Raw genomic sequence first — 22500 nt, 5'->3', positions numbered from 1 at the left:
GATGGGGCCTCCACAAGCAAAAAGCAGGTATCGAAGATGGATAACCTGCTCAAAGTAATTGCCGAAAAAAATGAGGACTTGGAGGCACGTTCCCGACGGAACAACGTGCGCATTCTTGACCTGGCGGAGACGACAGCTACGGGGCGTATGGAGGACTTCGTGGAAAAATTGGTCATAGACCTATTTGGTAGAGAAGCCTTCTCGGCTCACCTGGTAGTCGAGAGGGCTCATAGATCCCTCGCCGTTCGCCCGCCCCCTGGAGCTGCGCCGCACCCGGTGATAGCACATTTCTTAAACTATCATGACCGGGATGCGGTACTGCGGCTAGCCCGTGAAAAAGGCCAGGTGCACTACGAGAATACGACACTGTCATTCTACCCTGATTTCACACAGATGGTGCAGGACGCTAGACGTACGTTTGCGGCGGTCAAGAAGAAACTACAAGCGCAGCAGATTTCAAATGCCATGCTGTATCCAGCGAAATTAAGGATTACCCATCATGGATCGCAGCACTTCTTCTCTGCTCCTCAGCAAGTCGAGGACTATTTGCGTCGACACCGCCGCTCAGATACCAATGACTTTGGCACAAGAGAATGCAGATCCCAATCGCTCGGATCGGACCCTAGCTGAGCCATGCATGGCTTGCAACTGAAAGATAGAACTCTACAACTCAATGAATGGCAGGAGAAACTGAGGACACTGGTGATGTATGAATATTTTGTTTTAATTAACGGATACCTGGCTCAGCGCCTTGCCTCCGTCCCGCCAAGATTGCCTGCTTGAGGGTAGTGCACCGGGTTGGTGAAAGTAAGGAGGGAAGTGGGCAGGTCGTGAGCACCTAGCGTGTACCCGAGAGGGCGATCCCGCAGCAGCAGCAGTTATGGGGACAGTCTGATCTAACAAAGAATGCTCATGAGTTTGTTTCTTCTTCCATTTCTTCAAATAGGAGTTCGGTTGGGATTTTGCCGAATTATGTCTCTAATAAGCTTTCTAAGGGTGACCTTGTAAAAGTGAAATCTGGCAGAGTTTCTGGTAGTTTGTCAAAATTTCGAGGTCCCTTTACTGTAAGGATGGTTTATCCCCATTATGTTGTTCTTTCCAATGGGGAGAAGTGGAACTTGAGGAGAGAGGCTCTTTATCAGAAAGCTTGTTCTGGTGCTGATTCTCTGGTCTCCCGTTCTGTTCCTGTCCAGATTCAGAAAGCTTGTTCTGGTGCTGATTCTCTGGTCCCTAGTTCTGTTCCTGTCCAGATTCAGCGTGATTGTAGGAATGATTGTTCTGGTTACATGTTCATTCCTTCTCATGTTTCTACCACACCGAATTCTGTGCAAATTTTAGGGAGAAGCGATGGTGGGGGTGATGCTCCTGATTCTCAGCTCAACAGTGGGGTCTCTATTCAATCTGCTCCTTCTCCTTGTCCTGGTTCCTCTCAGACCATTTCAAGGTCTCAAAGGTATCGTAGACCACCCTTGTATTTAAATGATTACTGTTGTGATTAGTTAAGTGTTTAATGAGTCGAGGTATGTTCCCTTTATCGCTTTATCGTTTTGTTTACTAGTTTGCTTCTGTTTTAGTTTTTCTTTTTACTCTTTTGTTTTCTTTCCTTGGTTCTAATTTTTGTTTTCTTTTTCAACGGGAGAAGATGTGTTGTATATCATTCCTACCTTTATTTCCATGTTTTCTCTTTATCAGCCTTATGTCATATATTCCAGAATGTTGGTGGCTCTGTCTCCTCCTCCTGGGATTCTAGGTTGTGACAGTTTGTGCCTGGCCAGCTTGTGTTGAAGATGCCTGCTGTTTTGCTATTGCAATAAACCTACACAACAATTTTGGCGACGTTTACAGCTGGTCAGTGGTAGTCCTCGTAACTTCCGGCGAATCCAAGACATTTTTCGTTGTTGGGAAATCGTTAAGGTGTGAGCCAGCATTACAGCTAAGGATCTTCAAGAAAGAACCCATAGTGTGCGGTAATATTTTATTTCGTGTGCCAGCGAGTACCTGGATTGCGACAAAAGAAGTTTTTGGCCGAAATTTTGAGTAACATTAGTTCCTTTGGTGATGTTTTAAATCGGCAACTCACACAAGCTTTATATGGGAACTGCCTTTTCAAAATTGTATCTTTATTGTTTTGTGTTAACATGATTTGCAAGTCTTATCGAATTTGATGCATGTAATTTGATGCATGTTTTTACTATGCCGTATTATGCCCATCTTTTCTAGTTTGCTTTGTTCTTCCTTTGGTGATGTTTTAAATCGGCAACTCACACAAGCTTTATATGGGAACTGCCTTTTCAAAATTGTATCTTTATTGTTTTGTGTTAACATGATTTGCAAGTCTTATCGGAGCCTTTGTTCCCACAAGAGCATTGTAGGAATTGTGTTTTCACCTGTGTGAGTGTTCTAACCTGACCGGAGTGTTCTACCAGTGTCAGTTGATGCTCTGGTCAGCTGGCGAGGTTTTGTACTCAGCTGTGTCCTACAATAAATCTACATGTAATCAACTAGAAGTATCCTGTCATCTTTCACCATCTTATTTACAACAACGGACTGCAAGACCGGAGGAACGGAGGCCCTCACAGTGAGTTTCCAGGCGGCGGCATCGGCGGTGCTTGGCGCTGATGTGCGGGGGACTACGATAGCGCTGCGGAGGGGCAGGGAAGTGTGGCCAGGCATAGTGGCTGAAAAACATATGCTGGCATGACAGGAGCGCTGGAGAAATGCGCGTGATGCCATAGTGATGCCTGCACTTCTTTGTGGCGCCCGTGCTGAGATTGCCCCCACCGCGTAGCTGACCTGAAACATAAAAAGAGCACAACCTATAACGCGACCGCCATTTTGTACATCAGTAGGGACGCTGCCTATAAACCTGGTGACTGCTGTTGACACCTGTAACGGGGAGCACACCACGGGTGAGATAGCCTCCAGGATCCACAATAGTGCCTTCCTTGCCTGAGCCCTTCAAGTGAGAACTGCTGACTCTTCAAGGTCCAGAAGCACGTTAAGTACTGGGCTATTTCGTAAGCGCCATATTGTGAGACTGTTCGATGCATATCTCTCGAGGCCTGCTCTCTCACTAAGGATAGTCTAGAGTTTATCTGCGTCAGAGGGGACACTCTGTATTTCACTGAAGTACCTACATTGCGAGGGCAGTAGTATCACTGAACACTGAGCATTCCCCACCTGTGGGTCACAGTCCGGCTGCGTCATGGGACGATCGGACGTCAAAAAGACCAAAATCCCGTGTGAGGCGCGCAAGGCCCCTAAATCGCGCACAGAGCAACAAGAGGACACCGAGAACACAGATGCGCCCGAGGAAGACTGAAAAGGGATTCTGATTGGCATGCAGCAGAGTCTCTCATCGATAGACGCCAAAATAGACGCGATGAACGCCCGGATGGACTCTGTGGTAACCAAGTTGGGCCAGCATGAACAGTATCTCAAGGAGGCAGAGTCCAGAGTGTTGGAATTGGAAGATGGGGCCTCCACAAGCAAAAAGCAGGTATCGCAGATGGATAAACTGCTCAAAGTAATTGCCGAAAAAAATGAGGACTTGGAGGCACGTTCCCGACGGAACAACGTGCGCATTCTTGACCTGGCGGAGACGACAGCTACGGGGCGTATGGAGGACTTCGTGGAAAAATTGGTCATAGACCTATTTGGTAGAGAAGCCATCTCGGCTCACCTGGTAGTCGAGAGGGCTCATAGATCCCTCGCCGTTCGCCCGCCCCCTGGAGCTGCGCCGCACCCGGTGATAGCACGTTTCTTAAACTATCATGACCGGGATGCGGTACTGCGGCTAGCCCGTGAAAAAGGCCAGGTGCACTACGAGAATACGACACTGTCATTCTACCCTGATTTCACACAGATGGTGCAGGACGCTAGACGTAAGTTTGCGGTGGTCAAGAAGAAACTACAAGTGCAGCAGATTTCAAATGCCATGCTGTATCCAGCGAAATTAAGGATTACCCATCATGGATCGCAGCACTTCTTCTCTGCTCCTCAGCAAGTCGAGGACTATTTGCGTCGACACCGCCGCTCAGATACCAATGACTCTGGCACAAGAGAACGCAGATCCCAATCGCTCGGATCGGACCCTAGCTGAGCCATGCATGGCTTGCAACTGAAAGATAGAACTCTACAACTCAATGAATGGCAGGAGAAACTGAGGACACTGGTGATGTATGAATATTTTGTTTTAATTAACGGATACCTGGCTCGGCGCCTTGCCTCCGTCCCGCCAAGATTGCCTGCTTGAGGGTAGTGCACCGGGTTGGTGAAAGTAAGGAGGGAAGTGGGCAGGTCGTGAGCACCTAGCGTGTACCCGAGAGGGCGATCCCGCAGCAGCAGCAGTTATGGGGACAGTACTGGGGTTTAAATGGTTAGGGTTCTTGGAGGGAGGGGGACTTATACCCGGCAAGTTGGGGAGGCCGGTGTGGGCGGGAGGGGGTGTTTGGTTTGCAAGTACGCAAATGCCTGTCCGATCCATAGAAACTGTTGTCACACTGATTTGTTGTACATACCACACAGGGAATAATGGCTAGCACAGCGCGAGGCAGCAACACTATTACTGTCACCTCATGGAATGTACGAGGTCTCAATGACCCGAGGAAAAGCGGCAGATATTAGGGTATCTTGATCGGCACCACGTCACAGTGGCAATGTTGCAAGAGACACACCTGAGCCCTGACACCTCTCCCCAATTCGCCTCGAGATGGGCAGAACACCGCAGCTTTGCATCCTACTCTACATATTCCTGAGGGGTAACCATATTAGTTAGGAAGGGGGTGGCCTTTTTCCCCGGGGGTTCGGTGACAGATGAAGAGGGCAGGTTTTGTTTGCTCTGGGGAAGACTGCACTCCTATGACATTACTTTCACCAACTACTACGGACCCAATATAGATGTTCCGCAACCCCTCCTTCGTCTATGGAATAAAATCCAGGAGATTGGATCCACTTACATTGTCCGGGGTGGGGATTTTAACACTGTTATGTACCCCGGAATGGACAGATCACAAGGCACATCAGCGCACCATACGAACACACAGAGGGTATTATGTGACATAGTTACAGATAATTATCTCCTTGACACCTGGAGACACGTACACCCCACACACCGTTAGGGAACACACTACTCGGCGTACCACTCCACTTGGGCCCGGCTGGATTACGTATTCGTTTCCAGAGGCGCCGTGCATTGGTTGGGCTGAGTGGCCCACTTAGCACGTACGCATTCGGATAACTCCCCAGTTGTAGTTGAATTACACGTGCCCCTCGTTCACTCCCCATATAGCGGATGGCGCCTCAACCCGCTACATCTACAAGATGCGGCATTCCGGACCGAATTGGAGCAAGACATCAGAGACTTTTTTGATCGAAATCTTGACTCAGTTCCAAGCATCACGACAGTATGGGAGGCGTTCAAGGTCACGGTCAGGGGGTTGTGCATTTCTAAAGGGGGGGGTATCCTCAAATCGTTGCGAACCAGCTTGACAAATTTGGAAACAGAACTTAAGCAATCGGAGGGTGAACTGAGATTGGATCCTGGCACTGATGAGGTCAGAGCCACCATTAGGGAAAAGCTTACGGAATACTGAAACATGGCGGACAGGGAGTGTAGATTTCGGGGGAAACATCACGTTACAAGGGTGTATGTCGAGGGGGACCCTCCAGGAAGAGCTTTGGCCGCAGCAGTACGCCTGCCTAGATTTTCGAATTACGTGACAGAAATACAAGATAATCAGGGTACAGTACATAGGAATTTCCCGGACCAACTGTGTGCCCTTAAAGATTTCTACAGAAACCTTTGCTCTTTCCATAGAGGCACCCCCTTATGTCTGTCCGACTATTTTGAGGACACTGCTCTAGCCTGGCTGGGAGACACACAGAGGAAGTTCCTGGGTCTGATTTGTTGTACATACCACACAGGGAATAATGGCTAGCAGGGCGCGAGGCAGCAACACCATTACTGTCACCTCATGGAATGTACGAGGTCTCAATGACCCGAGGAAAAGCGGCAGATATTAGGGTATCTTGATCGGCACCACGTCACAGTGGCAATGTTGCAAGAGACACACCTGAGCCATGACACCTCTCCCCAATTCGCCTCGAGATGGGCAGAAAACTGCAGCTTTGCATCCTACTCTACATATTCCTGAGGGGTAACCATATTAGTTAGGAAGGGGGTGGCCTTTTTCCCCGGGGGTTCGGTGACAGATGAAGAGGGCAGGTTTTGTTTGCTCTGGGGAAGACTGCACTCCTATGACATTACTTTCACCAACTACTACGGACCCAATATAGATGTTCCGCAACCCCTCCTTCGTCTATGGAATAAAATCAAGGAGATTGGATCCACTTACATTGTCCGGGGTGGGGATTTTAACACTGTTATGTACCCCGGAATGGACAGATCACAAGGCACATCAGCGCACCATAGGAACACACAGAGGGTATTATGTGACATAGTTACAGATAATTATCTCCTTGACACCAGGAGACACGTACACCCCACACACCGGGAGGGAACACACTACTCGGCGTACCACTCCACTTGGGCCCGGCTGGATTACGTATTCGTTTCCAGAGGCGCCGTGCATTGGTTGGGCTGAGCGGCCCACTTAGCACGTACGCATACGGATAACTCCCCAGTTGTACTTGAATTACACGTGCCCCTCGTTCACTCCCCATATAGCGGATGGCGCCTCAACCCGCTACATCTACAAGATGCGGCATTCAGGACCGAATTAGAGCAAGACATCAGAGACTTTTTTGATCGAAATCTTGACTCAGTCCCAAGCATCACGACAGTATGGGAGGCGTTCAAGGTCACGGTCAGGGGGTTGTGCATTTCTAAAGGGGGGGGTATCCTCAAATCGTTGCGAACCAGCTTGACAAATTTGGAAACAGAACTTAAGCAATCGGAGGGTGAACTGAGATTGGATCCTGGCACTGATGAGGTCAGAGCCACCATTAGGGAAAAGCTTACGGAATACTGAAACATGGCGGACAGGGAGTGTAGATTTCGGGGGAAACATCACGTTGCAATGGTGTATGTCGAGGGGGACCATCCAGGAAGAGCTTTGGCCGCAGCAGTACGGCTGCCTAGATTTTCGAATTACGTGACAGAAATACAAGATAATCAGGGTACAGTACATAGGAATTTCCCGGACCAACTGTGTGCCCTTAAAGATTTCTACAGAAACCTTTGCTCTTTCCATAGAGGCACCCCCTTATGTCTGTCCGACTATTTTGAGGACACTGCTCTAGCCTGGCTGGGAGACACACAGAGGAAGTTCCTGGGTCTGGACCTAGAACTGGACGAAATAACGGATGCTATTATGCAGATGAAATTGGGGCGGGCTCCGGGATCTGACGGCTTGCCCATAGAGTTTTATAAAACGTATGCTAGTGCGCTGGCGCCGATTCTGAAGGCAGTATACTATATGGCACTAGAGGAGGGCACCTTACCCACGACAATGCGAGAGGCGCTCATTATGTCCTTACTAAAACCAGGGAAGCCCCCACACTGTTGTGATTCCTATCGGCCTCTGTCTCTCCTGAATAGTGATACAAAGATACTAGCTAAAGTTCTAGCGACCCGCCTCAACCTGCTAATGCAGCGCCTCGCACTACCCGACCAGGCCGGCATTATCCCAACCAGGGCCACATCGCACAATCTTCGCACTCTAGCGGCAGTGATGCAGGATATAGATCCGAAGTGCTCGGCGGTGGCAGTATTCCTTGACGCTACCAAGGCGTTTGACTCCCTAGAATGGGACTACCTGCTAGGAACGCTTGGCTATATGGGGATGCCACCAGTGTTCCTCCAATGGGTCCAGTTGCTGTAAACCCAGTGGCCTCAGTACTCCTGAATGGGGCTAGAACCACTTCTTTCCCTGTATCCAGAGGCACGTGACAGGGCTGCCCTCTGTCCCCCATTTTATTTGCCCTGGCTATTGAGCCTTTAGCCGCTAAATTACGACAACATCATAATCATCGAGCACCAATTTACCCACCTCGGCATGACGACATGACGCTATATATCCATAAGCCACAAGAGAATCTAAACCCTATACTCAGGGAGATCACAAAATTTGGACCCATCTCTGGGGTGCAGATAAATTGGTCCAAATCTGCAATCTTCCCCCTCACGGATAGTACTCCGTACTTTCAGCTGGATTACCCCCTGGTTTGGGAAGACGATGAAGTGAAATATTTGGGAATTCGGATTACCAGAGATCGGGACATGCTTATGAGGCTTAACTATTGCACGGCAATAGATAAGATCACAGACACCATTACTAAATGGCTACGCCTACCACTGTCTATGGCAGGAAGAATCTCCCTAATTAAGATGGTCATGCTCCCCAAATTACTGTACCTCTTCATTAATATACCTTACTACCCTGGGTCTTTCTTTTTCAAGTCACTTAATTTGCAACTTATCAGGCTCATCTGGGGAGGAAAACAGGCACGACTGAATCTCAATACCTTGATGATGCCGTACCATCAGGGAGGGTACGAGGTACCTAACTTCGGGATATATTACTATTGCGCGCATGCGCATTTCGCCACATACTAGTTTCACCCTCCGCCGTTCATGCCCCACTTGGCGGTGGAGGATGGCCACATGGCTCCGACGCCCACGACATGCTATCTTTTCACAGAAGTGAAATAGAGGGGGAGAGACCCATCTACAGTGGACTGCACTATAATGGTGTGGAAACGCCTAGCTAATAGACTGGGCGTGCCCATGCTGTACTCACCTAAGATATCACTGCACCGCAACCCGCTATTGTGGGTTACCTATGAGGGACTCTGTCGCAAGCTGCTAGATACGCTCAAACTCCATAGCTGGGGTGATCTTTATGTGGACGGGCGCTTCCGCACTAAGGATCAATTTTTCGATTCCCATGCTCCGACAATCATGGATGTCTTCATGTACACCCGGCTTCGGCAGAGCGTGAAAGCCTCTAACCCTGACTTTCCATTAGAGCCGAAAACATTAGCTCCATTGCATGCTATATTGCAAGCAGACAATCCCCAACACACCGTGTCCCTCCTATATGGCCATGTGCGCGCATTACCCGCGCCCCCTCCTATAAAGGCCAGCAGAGAATGGGATGCCGACTTACAGATTACACTGACTGACGAACAGTGGGAATTTAGCTGTGCGGAGACTGAGGCAGTGACTGGCAATAATAGACTGCGTCTGATTCACTTCAAATTCCTACACCGCCTGTATCACACTATCACGGGACAGTGATGCGTGCACGCGATGCGGCCACCATGACGCAGTATTCCTCCACTTGGCATGGAACTGTCCCTTAGTGAGGGACTATTGGACTCATACGTTCCAGGGATTGTCAACTATGCTGGGTACCCAGATAGACCCGTGCCCCCTTGTAAGTCTTCTGGGCCTGACCCGTGAGATTCAGACGATACAAAAGAAATTCCTGGCAATGGACTGCTACTAGCAAAACGCCCGGTGGCATGCCGGTGGGGGAGAGGTAGAGCCCCGAAGTTTAAGGAATGGGTACAGGTCATGTCCACATGGCAGGAACACATTCACCACTACGCGGACACACTTCCCTTGAAATCGCGACCCAAAGACATTTGGGGCCCACTCATAACGTATCTCCTCGCACAGACAGTGGACGAGAGTGGGGGGGACAGGCCACCGGGACCTGAGCCGCAATCCCAAGCCTCCCAAGAACACTCTGGGGGGAAGAGGGGTAGCGTATTGTGACACTGTACGAAGCGCAAGGAAGGAGATGCAAGCAATGGATGTAGCTCAGCAATACTTATGTCTTGATGGGGCGGGCGGGAGAGGGTAGGGGGATACCAATATGCCCAGTGGATGAATTGATTTGCCTCAAAGGTTGGAGATGCCGTCAACCAGGATGCGCTGCCTTGCAATGCCTAGGACGGGATTAATGTATCGTATGATCTGAAGTTGGACAGGGTAGGGTTTAAGCTCTTAGACAAGGGAAAGTTTGAGGGATGGGCGGGAGGGAAGGGTGTTTCAAACGTATTACATGATGTTATAGGATGAAGCATTTCATAAGTCACAATGATAACGCTGGCAATAGGATATGTCAATTTCCCAATGTGCTGTAATTTTATGCATATGATCAATAAAGGTTTTGAAACTCAAAAAAAAAATACTCCACTCCACCCCAATCCAACACACTCCACACCAATCATCCCAACCAACCCCACTCCTATCTACCCTACTACACCTCAATCTACCCAACTCAAATTTACCCCACACCAATGTATCCCACTACACTCTACCCTACTCCAATCTACCCCAATCTATTCCAAACTACCTCACTTTACTCCAAACTACACCACCACATTCTACTCCACTCCAATCTATCCCACTGCAATCTACCCCAGTCTAACTCATTCCATTCCAATCTACACTACTGCAATCTACCCAATCTACCCCATTCTGTCCCACGCCACTCCACCCTTATCAACCCTATGCCAGTCCACTCCAATCTGCCCCACTCACTCCACGCCACTCCATTGCACTCTACTCCACTTTACCCAATCTATCCCAATCCACCACACTCTTTCCCTATTTACCTCACTCCACTCCAATCTAGACCAATCTACCCCACTCCACTCTATCCCAATCCACCCACTTCACTCCAATCTACCCCAATATATCCACTCCACTTCAATCTACCCCAACCCAATCTACCCAACCCAGCCCACTCAACTCCAATGTACCCCACTCTACTCCCCTTTAATCTACTCCACTTTATCCAACTACAATCTATCACGCTCTACACCATTACAGTCTACCCCAATCTACCCCCCTCTGCCTCATTCTACACCACTACAATCTAGGCCACTTTACCCCATTCTTCCCCACTCTACACCACTTCACTCTATCCCAATCAACTCCACTCCACTGGTTCCCAATCTGCCACACTCCAATCTACCCCACTCTAATCTACCCCACACCACCAACCTTTAGCCATGCTGAATAGCAGCCACACAACATGGCTAAAAACACATTTCCAAAGCCAATAGCTCCCACAGAGGCGAGACTTATTTTCTTTGCCAAAGCTTGTTATTTTATCAAGGGTATTTTCATAGCCTGAACCTCGTATATAAGAATACCTTTCCACAGCATGTGGGTTACATAGACAGTACGATGCATTCTTGAGGAAGATCTGGAAGCTGGTAGGGAAGACTGATAGACATGAGAGGGAGAGAACATTCTTGAGCCAGTCATAGAATGATGGCGTTTGTACAGAAATTGTGTTGACAGTGGAATCCACCCAAAAATGTGCTCTCTCTGGACCCTATTCATAAATGTGTTTTACTTCTGTCTTATTCCTGGAATCGCATGGGTAAGTCGCAAGTACCTACCAAAAATCTTCATGAATCAAGCCCTTATTTCTCAATTCTCAGTATCAGACAACCCCCAATCTTAAGTGCTACATACAAATTGCACATTTACATATATATCACATTCCGCGCAACACGAAAAGTAATACCACCTCTTAAAGTAAGCTTAGAGGTGTTAGGAGGGATAAAAGAGCGCCCGAGGTCTATGCTCTCAGAAAACGCAAGCAAGGTTTGTACATGGCATCATTTTATGTCTCCATTTACAGAACTGTAAACAAGCTTAACCCTTTAGGAACACATTTACCTTCATACTGAATACTTAATTATTGCAGCATTATGTCAAGAGCCAGTGTGGTGACTCTGCAATTAGGACCATCTGTTTTCAATTGGGACCCCTCTTTCCCTTTTCTAAATATATTTTTCTTTTAATTCGCTGGATGTCAGTGGCATGGGTGAGCGATGTTCTGCAAATGATTTTTAATGTTTACTGCCACACATTCCTGCCTCATGTGCAGCATCCCACACATTACTATAATGACTGCTTTGGCCTGGGCTCTAGAAATAAACAGCTTTTGATGTGCAGGAGACCTAGCTCCTATTTCTTTACAGGATATCCTCTCTCATAGCTTTGATTTATTCCGAAAAAAGAAAAAATACACTGAAAGCTAGCACCACAATCCTTGACAGCTTTGTTATAGTTATTTATTTAAAAACATCAGGGATTTCTTGTCCTTTCTGCTAAATCCTGAAGATTGTGAGTTTATGAGTTTGATTAATTTACTGTTTTGGAAATGGGATCTAAAAAAAACAACTGCAACACGAGCAAATCAGGTCTCCCTGGAACACCATACAAGAGCTGGCACCAGGGGATGCGTTCCCCGTGGCCATACAAGGGCTTGGGGCGGGAGGAAGGCTGCGAGCCCCCTACCCTTTACTTAATTATCAGCCCCGGGGTATGGGACCCGAGACCTCAAGGAGGCTTTGGAAGGGAGGCTTTGTGCCCCCCCCCCTTAATTTTATATTGACCCCAGAGGATGAGGTCCCTGGGGCCATATGAAGGCTCAGGCAGGAAGGCTGGGTTTCCCCCTTAATTATATGTAGGCCCCAGGGAGCGGGAAGGTATGGGGAGGGGTAGCACATGCCCCCTCCCCTCAACAATGCAGTGGCCCCAGGATTTCCTAGGCCTCAAGGAGGTTTGTGGAGGGAGCCAGTATGCCCTCGTCCCTTTATTTACATATCAGCTTTTGAGGATGGGATCCCTTGGGGCCTCAAGGAGTCTCTGGAAGTGGTGTCACATGCCCCTCTCCACTATGAAATAGATTGTGATGCCATACCAGCCCTGGGCCACCCCTGTAGATTCACGGATCCACTACAATTTTGCACCAAAATTGAATAAAATATATATATGTTGTCCCAGGGGATGTCCCTGGGACCCCCGCCGGGCCTAGGGTAGCAGGGTATGCCTAGCCTGTCCCCTTATATCTTTGTTTAACCTCATTTTCATGATTTATCTCAAGTAATTTTAACTTGTGCCCTAAAGTAACGCTAATTGGCTCCCACACCATGCACAGCTAATGACCTCCGACATTACATGACTCATGACATGTTCTATGACAATCAATCAATCAATCAGAGTACTTGTAAAGCATGCTACTTACCCGTGAGGGTCTCCAGGTGCTGAGGTGAGGGGGTGCCGCTACTGCTCGAAGAGCCAGGTCTTGAGGAGTCTTCTGAAGGCGAGTAGGTCTTGGGTCTGCCGTAGGTGGGTAGGGAGGGTGTTCCGGGTCTTGGCGGCGAGGTAGGAGAAGGATAACTTCACTGCATCTTCTTACATGACATCATTGATGACAGCATGGTGCATGAAGGGGGCGAGTTATTGTTACTTTAGGGCATGAGTTATATTTACTTGAGCTAACTATAATTGGTGAATTTCTGTGATTTTGTTTGTTTGAAACTTTTGTTTTAACTGACATTTTCACCTAACTGTACCATCCCTTCAATCTTTATTTTCCAGTGAATATGAATATATATATAAACTATTTATTGATCACGATGTACATTACATCTTTATATACGAGCATTAGCCACAAGGATGGATTGAGGGCAACCGAATATTATCTAGGAGAAAGACCGGAAATACACAAGAAACACAGCAAAATGATCTTAGATGTGATGGATTTTTGTTTGCACAACAACATTTTCGTCTTTCAGCATGTACTGTACCAGCAAATATGCGGTGTAGCTATGGGGGCCAGTTTCTCCCCGAGTTGCGCTTGTCTCCACATGGGATGGTGGGAGGAACTGGTCCTACATAGAAAGTTTGAAAAGACATTCAAGAAACATGTGAAATGCTGGTGGCGCTACATTGATGATTTGTTTATAATCTGGCAGGGGTCAAAAATAGAAGCTGAAATATTTATTCAAGATCTAAACCAGAATGACATTAATCTACACTTCACTTCAGAAATTAGTCCCCAACGTGCTACATTCTTAGATGTAGAAATATACAGAGAGGAGGGCAAGCTGGAAACTAAGATACATAGAAAACCTACGGCAGTCAACTAAATTCTACATGCCAGTAGCCACCACCCTAAACATCTAATACAGAGCATCCCCTATGGGGAAATGCTAAGGATCAAACGTATATGTAGCACTAATCAGGAACTAAAAAAGCCCAACTAGAAAGCAAAGCAAGATTCTTGAAACAGGGATACTCGGCCACATGTATTGACATTGCCATAAATAAAAGCAATACGGTAGACAGGAAAGGACTCTTAAAAACAGCCTTAGCAGAGACATCTGTAGTTACAAAAACGCCTGAAACAATAGCCCAAACGGATAAAGAATTCAGGATGATTGTTGGATACAATAAACTGCAAACACAACAATGATGGACAGAATGTGGATCAATGTCACACATTCACCCCAGTCCAAAGATCTGGGCCCAAATCCATCGTTTTTCCACTCCACACCACCCTGGGTTAGACAATGGCGATATGCAAATCAGCGCTGACCCTGTGCCCCATGGGAACAGTCCAGTCCGAACTACAAAAGCCATGTCCTTCCCAGAACGGAAACAAGCATCCGAGGACCGGCCCGGTTTCGAGGTAACACCTCTCTTCAGCCCGGCTAGCTTGATTCCAGTGGTGTGGAGTAACTGGGACTCACGTCTGAGCATCCCCAGTACACTTAGAGCGGTAACTGCAAACACAACAATGATGGACAGAATGTGGATCAATGTCACACATTCACCCCAGTCCAAAGATCTTGGCCCAAATCCATCGTTTTTCCACTCCACACCACCCTGGGTTAGACAATGGCGATATGCAAATCAGCACTGACCCTGTGCCCCATGGGAACAGTCCAGTCCGAACTACAAAAGCCATGTCCTTCCCAGAACGGAAACAAGCATCCGAGGACCGGCCCGGTTTCGAGGAAACACCTCTCTTCAGCCCGGCTAGCTTGATTCCAGTGGTGTGGAGTAACTGGGACTCACGTCTGAGCATCCCCAGTACACTTAGAGCGGTAACTGCAAACACAACAATGATGGACAGAATGTGGATCAATGTCACACATTCACCCCAGTCCAAAGATCTGGGCCCAAATCCATCGTTTTTCCACTCCACACCACCCTGGGTTAGACAATGGCGATATGCAAATCAGCGCTGACCCTGTGCCCCATGGGAACAGTCCAGTCCGAACTACAAAAGCCATGTCCTTCCCAGAACGGAAACAAGCATCCGAGGACCGGCCCGGTTTCGAGGTAACACCTCTCTTCAGCCCGGCTAGCTTGATTCCAGTGGTGTGGAGTAACTGGGACTCACGTCTGAGCATCCCCAGTACACTTAGAGCGGTAACTGGAAACACAACAATGATGGTCAGAATGTGGATCAATGTCACACATTCACCCCAGTCCAAAGATCTGGGCCCAAATCCATCGTTTTTCCACTCCACACCACCCTGGGTTAGACAATGGCGATATGCAAATCAGCGCTGACCCTGTGCCCCATGGGAACAGTCCAGTCCGAACTACAAAAGCCATATCCTTCCCAGAACGGAAACAAGCATCCGAGGACCGGCCCGGTTTCGAGGTAACACCTCTCTTCAGCCCGGCTAGCTTGATTCCAGTGGTGTGGAGTAACTGGGACTCACGTCTGAGCATCCCCAGTACACTTAGAGCGGTAACTGCAAACACAACAATGATGGACAGAATGTGGATCAATGTCACACATTCACCCCAGTCCAAAGATCTGGGCCCAAATCCATCGTTTTTCCACTCCACACCACCCTGGGTTAGACAATGGCGATATGCAAATCAGCGCTGACCCTGTGCCCCATGGGAACAGTCCAGTCCGAACTACAAAAGCCATGTCCTTCCCAGAACGGAAACAAGCATCCGAGGACCGGCCCGGTTTCGAGGTAACACCTCTCTTCAGCCCGGCTAGCTTGATTCCAGTGGTGTGGAGTAACTGGGACTCACGTCTGAGCATCCCCAGTACACTTAGAGCGGTAACTGCAAACACAACAATGATGGACAGAATGTGGATCAATGTCACACATTCACCCCAGTCCAAAGATCTGGGCCCAAATCCATCGTTTTTCCACTCCACACCACCCTGGGTTAGACAATGGCGATATGCAAATCAGCGCTGACCCTGTGCCCCATGGGAACAGTCCAGTCCGAACTACAAAAGCCATGTCCTTCCCAGAACGGAAACAAGCATCCGAGGACCGGCCCGGTTTCGAGGTAACACCTCTCTTCAGCCCGGCTAGCTTGATTCCAGTGGTGTGGAGTAACTGGGACTCACGTCTGAGCATCCCCAGTACACTTAGAGCGGTAACTGCAAACACAACAATGATGGACAGAATGTGGATCAATGTCACACATTCACCCCAGTCCAAAGATCTGGGCCCAAATCCATCATTTTTCCACTCCACACCACCCTGGGTTAGACAATGGCGATATGCAAATCAGCGCTGACCCTGTGCTCCATGGGAACAGTCCAGTCCGAACTACAAAAGCCATGTCCTTCCCAGCACAGGGTCAGCGCTGATTTGCATATCGCCATTGTCTAACCCAGGGTGGTGTGGAGTGGAAAAACGATGGATTTGGGCCCAGATCTTTGGACTGGGGTGAATGTGTGACATTGATCCACATTCTGTCCATCATTGTTGTGTTTGCGGATACAATAAACAGCACAAAGAGATCAGCTACATAATACAGAGTAATTGGTCTCTGGTCAAAAATGACCCAGTGCTCGGTAACCACCTACCAAATAGACCAACTATAACAAGCAGGAGGGCCCCAAATATGAGGGACAGATTGGTGGTGAACAATCCAGTAGAAATACCTAAAAAAAACTGGTTTAACCAGAGAAGGGGCTTCTACAAATGCAAAACCTGCAAGGCATGCCAGAATGGAGTAAACACCACCAGTTTTACACTGGCATTTGGCAAAGGGGAACAACAGATAAAAAAGATGTTAACCTGCAAAACCGAATATGTGGTTTATGTTCTAGAGTGCCCCTGCAAGCTGAGGTATGTGGGAAGTACTAAGCTGCAGGGGCACAAAAGAATATTACAACACCTAAGAGCAATCAAAAACAGAGATCCAACTTACCCCGTTGCCCGACATTTCAACGAAAAACACCAAGAGGACTCTAGGCTCCTAAAATACTACTTGATAGACAATATACCCCAGAGCAAGAGAGGAGGGGATAGAGATGACAAACTCCGCAAAATGGAAACCAGGTATATCCTGGAATTAGACTCTAAACATCCTCAGGGTCTGAACCTTACGGAGGACCTCTATACCTGTCTATAATGCAATATATTAGTACCTGGTGCATCACACAAAAAGCATTACCTGAATATATTGATAAAAAATGTACAGATACATTTAGCAGATACAGAAGGGCATTCAAAAGTTCGAATAATAAGGCCTGACGGAACATGAAAGAAATTAAGACTTGGATTTTAACAAACATGAAATAAAAAAAGTTTTTAATTTCACACCCATCACCTTTCTATTTGTAAATTCACCAACACATTTAATTCACTTTTAGCACATTAACACTTTAGAACACTGTACCTGCCAACAGAGGGTTCTGTTGGGATGGGTACTGTACTACAATGATAAAGGGAGCGGTAACAACCAGGCCCCTGACAACTAATGACTTGGTAATCAGAGAATATGGCGTACAAACATTGCATATTAGAAATCCCCAAACACAAGAAATACTGTAGAATACAGTGGTTAAAATCGTCCAGTCAAAATAAAAATGTACTGTAGTTCGATCTGAAGAAAGCCGTTATTATATGGTGTTTACAATACCTGTATATAGTGAAGGTATATACATTTTTTTAATGTAATGCATAATTATAGTACATATATTTATTCAATGTGTATATATATGAATCTTTTAAGATGTACAATACATTGCAATATAGATTGCGACAGGTTGCACAACATAGTTAATTTGCACATGTGTAGATGAGGAGGGGATAGGTATTCAAACCAGGACATCAAGCATGATATTGCACTATATGGCACTATTTGCACATTATCTTGCACTATATTGCATCAGTTTGCACATTGTACGTAAGTTGCATTTGGTTATATGGATCAATTACAACGCAATAGCGAGCATATGACAGTGAGTTTCAGGTATTTAAACCAGAATTCTTACGACCCCAAGTCTAAACATGCATTGTAGCAACTGCACATTAAATTTATGCAGTCACTTTAATATTGCATCACAGAAAAGAAAAAAAAGTGAAAAAAGTTGGCATAAAAAGAGTCAGGTGACAGACTCACGTGTCATGTGATCAAGGTACTGCGGTACCGAAACGCGTTATGGCCGACTGGAGAATAGCTAAATAAATAAGATACTGCACTAAATTTTGGGTCCGTGCTCCATGTTCTTTCTTTGAAAAGACTGCAAGCTGCCAGCTCGTGGAGGTGGAGTTGTTTGGATATATATATATATATATATATTCACTGAAAAAACCATAGGTTATAGACCATATATAGTTAGGAATTAGCATTTAAAAAACCTTATTTTACTCACACAAAACCATTGAAATTCCATATATAGTTAGTTGCACTAACTATATATCGCGCACCCGCAATCCACTGCTGATGATGTCACATATTACATCATTCATGACATGGTCAGTGACATCACTGATGACATCACTGATGACATCTCAAATGACATCACTGATGACATCACTGATGACATCTCATTTGACATCAATGACCACATCACTGATGATATCATTCATGTGACAATACAATGCATCTCCTCACATTTTAATATAACCTCTGTTTCACCCAGTGTTAAATACAGAGTATAATTTTTGAAACCATTGACACACCAATACTAGTTACTACATACGCACTCACTGATTCCTATGTCTACACACACATTCACTCATTCACCCATACAATCATTCATACATACAATCACTCATCTTTACAACACTATCATATGCACTCATACACCTATACAGACACTCACAGTCTGCCACTCATCCATGGAGTTACTCACACACCTAGTCAGTCCTGTAAAGAATCAATGACACTTCCATTTTCTTGTCTATACAGTTAAACATAGAGCACCTTACATTTTCAAACATATACTAACACATACTTACCTTCTTATACAATCATTGATACAAGTACACATTGATCTGCACAGAGTCACACACCTCCCAGCCAGCCACACACACACTCAGTCTCCCATACAAATACTTGGACAATCAATCAGTAACCCATATAGTTAATCATATACCTACTGATCAACACATGCAGCAGTTTACAGAACAACAGACATAATGATGCACAAATTAAGACAGTTTAGTCACTAACCCATGCACTCAGTGAGACACATTTAATCACTCACTCATACATTCAGTCATGCACCTACTAAATCCTTTGTCCAGACACTTATACTTCCACTCATTCTTCAATATGTAAGACACATTTTAACTTTACAGAAACATACAGTCACTGGATGTTGTCATCAGTGATGTCATCAGTGATGTCATCAGTGATGTCATTTGAGATGTCATCAGTGATGTCATCAGTGATGTCACTGACCATGTCATGAATGATGTAATATGTGACATCATCAGCAGTGGATTGCGGGTGCGCGATATATAGTTAGTGCAACTAACTATATATGGAATTTCAATGGTTTTGTGTGAGTAAAATAAGGTTTTTTAAATGCTAATTCCTAACTATATATGGTCTATAACCTATGGTTTTTTCAGTGAATTTTCAAGGTTTTGTAAATGCTAATTCCTAACTATATATGGTCTATAACCTATGGTTTTTTCAGTGAATTTCATAGTTTTTTTAACAGCTAATATCTGTAGCTGTAAAATGTATTCTTCTTTAAATCCCAAAATATATTTTATATGTTTATGAATAATTTTTTTTTTTAATATTTTTTTTTCTTCGTTCCCGCTTCGCGAATCGGGAAGCTTCCCGTTAGCTGACCTTGATGCCGCGAAATAGACCGCGAGCCGGTAAACGTTTCTTTACCGCAACTGCCGCGTTAGAAAACAACATCGTGACGCCTCCCGTCCGCATGACGTTTCACGTTGTCGCGTGATACGTCATATGACGTGCTACGTTAGCGAACTGGTACGGGAAGCGAGTCGCAAAGCGCAGGTTTCTGGAAGCAAACCGGGAGGCCCTGCAAAGCGCTTAACGTAAACACAGCAGGTCATGTGACTTGGTAATAACACTTTTCATTGGTTCATTTCACTTTTGGTTTCCTAATGATGTAAGACTAGGTCATATAATCTAAAATGAACACTTTTCATTGGTTGAGAACTCTTGTTTTTCCCAAATGATGAAAATCCCTCCTTCTTTCCTCACTCTGACTTTCATCATTGTGAGAGAAAGACCCTTTGTTACCAGTGAGCAATGGCTTCTTTAGTAGCTTCAGCTGGTGCTTCCCCACCACCTCCACCACATCCAAGGAAGAGTGGACCACCTGCTCAAGTTATAATTCAACAAGAAGAGGAAGAAGAGGAACAGGACGACGAGCACGAAGAGAGGCAGTTTTTGCCTGAGGAGCCCAGGACGTCTCACCGGAAAGAAAACTTCATTTGGCAATTTTTTTAAATTCCCAAAGGTCAGAAAAAAGTAAATGCAAGATACGTAACTTGCCTTATATGTCAAGATAGACTGTCCAGAGGGACCGACAAAAAATACAGTTTCGGAAACTACACAATGCATCGCCATATGACTAGGTGGCATCCTAACAACTACAGTGCTGCACAGTTTCGGAACGACCTAGATAATCTCCCTATTATGGCCAGAAGATCTGTTGTACCGGAAGTAACGGGACCAGAGGGCAGGGAGATGGTGCCAAATATACAAATGAGATTTGGTGAAGTAAAACAAGTCTGCGTACATTGCAATGGATTCATTTGCTACAGAGAAAGTAGCATCACTCTGATCAACAGAGCTATTGACAATCATATGCAAGTTTGTACGAAACGCCCCAAATAATAAATACTTTTTTTTTATTTTGTTGCTCCTGTTGAGCCCTTTACAATGAATCGTTTTCATTGCCCCTCCAAGAAAACCCCAAAAAAATATAAAACTGTTCAGAAAAATTCAAAAAAAGTAAAAAAATGTTCAGAAAAATAATAAAAAAAATATAAAACAACAAAAACAATAAAAAAAAAAGTTCTTTTCAGAACTACCTCCCCGTTATTAAAAAATTGGTACAATATTTGGAACTGTGCCAATCTCTATTTCTCGTAGTTCGCTTCCCAGTTCGCTCGCCGGTACGCGAACCGGAAGTGAACCAAAAATTTTTTTTTAAAAAAAGAACAGTAAGTATAAGGGAAGGAAACAGACACTTATGTTAAAAGAAAGACAGCTATAGGGGAGTAAACTAGAGATACTATTACCCGTAATCCACTGCTGATGATGTCACATATTACATCATTCATGACATGCTCAGTGACATCATCAGCAGAGGATTGCGGGTTTTTTGGCAACGTGCCTTATCCACGGTTTAATAACGCTGCCTTTTGCTTTATATAAGTTTTCAAATTGTATGAAATATATACCAATAGGTTGTTATGAACCTTTAGGTAGTGCTTTTCTTCATGAGGTCTGGTCGCTTCCATACACATACAGATGTTTCAAAGATGATCAAGAAGTTTATCTGAATGGAGAGGAATGCACTGAGACGCCAGATCATTCACTAATGTGTAGGCACATACAGTTACACGGTTCATGCAACAAACACCGACCAAATATGGCTTGCATGTTGCAAGGCACGCCAGTTCCTGCTATCATCCCCACGTTCAAGTTGTTGGAAAATGGTAGTTATTTGATGCTCAATAATGAAGATTGTTCTGGGTTAATTAAAAGTATTGCTTTTATCGTAACAGTAAGTGAACGGGTTATTTGCTGCAGAAATGTTCTATTTCCTCCCACACATGAACATAGGGAGTTTTCAATCTCGCCACAAATACCAACCTTGGGAGCACATTTCAACGGCATGGCAAGAATAAGAGCTCTTTTGTCTCAGAGAGAGGTGGCCTTGAGTTCGGCCCGTGAAACTTTCGTGCTTCACATAGCGAACACCCGTACAGAGGTGCAGACCCTTTTCAATACAGATTTGCCTTTCCATTTCAGCAAGATGGTTCGGACTATCTTTAACGCGTCCTCCACAAAGGCCCTGGCGCACTTTTTTAAAGTTGTTACCAGTGGTCTCGTGACTTCATTTGAGAAAATCTTTGGAGTCATCCCTGCTTTCTTTCATTCTATTTTTTCCACTCTGCTTCGTGGATTCCCATTTTTACTTGCATTACCAGCGGACGCTCTTGTGCTTTTTTACATTTTTAAATATGGATGTCCCTCCTGTGCAAGCTCCCGCCCTGCAGCTGCTGACACTGTTCCGCAATCGCATGCTAGAATATTATGGCACAATGCCGTTGGCGATATTAAGCACGGCATATGGATTATCTTTTCGATTCTCCTACTTCACCTGTGTCCAGCCTGTATTTCACTGCCTGACCTGTGATTTCGATTGGGCCATTGATTTGTGTCTCTGCGGACCGGTTTCTCCTGACGTCGACTTTAATCAGCTGATGACTCCT

Source organism: Lissotriton helveticus, chromosome 6 (assembly GCF_964261635.1).
Source record: "Lissotriton helveticus chromosome 6, aLisHel1.1, whole genome shotgun sequence".
Classification (NCBI taxonomy): Eukaryota; Metazoa; Chordata; class Amphibia; order Caudata; family Salamandridae; genus Lissotriton; species Lissotriton helveticus.
The sequence above is the reverse complement of the archived record's forward strand: the minus strand, read 5'-3'. Positions refer to the sequence as shown.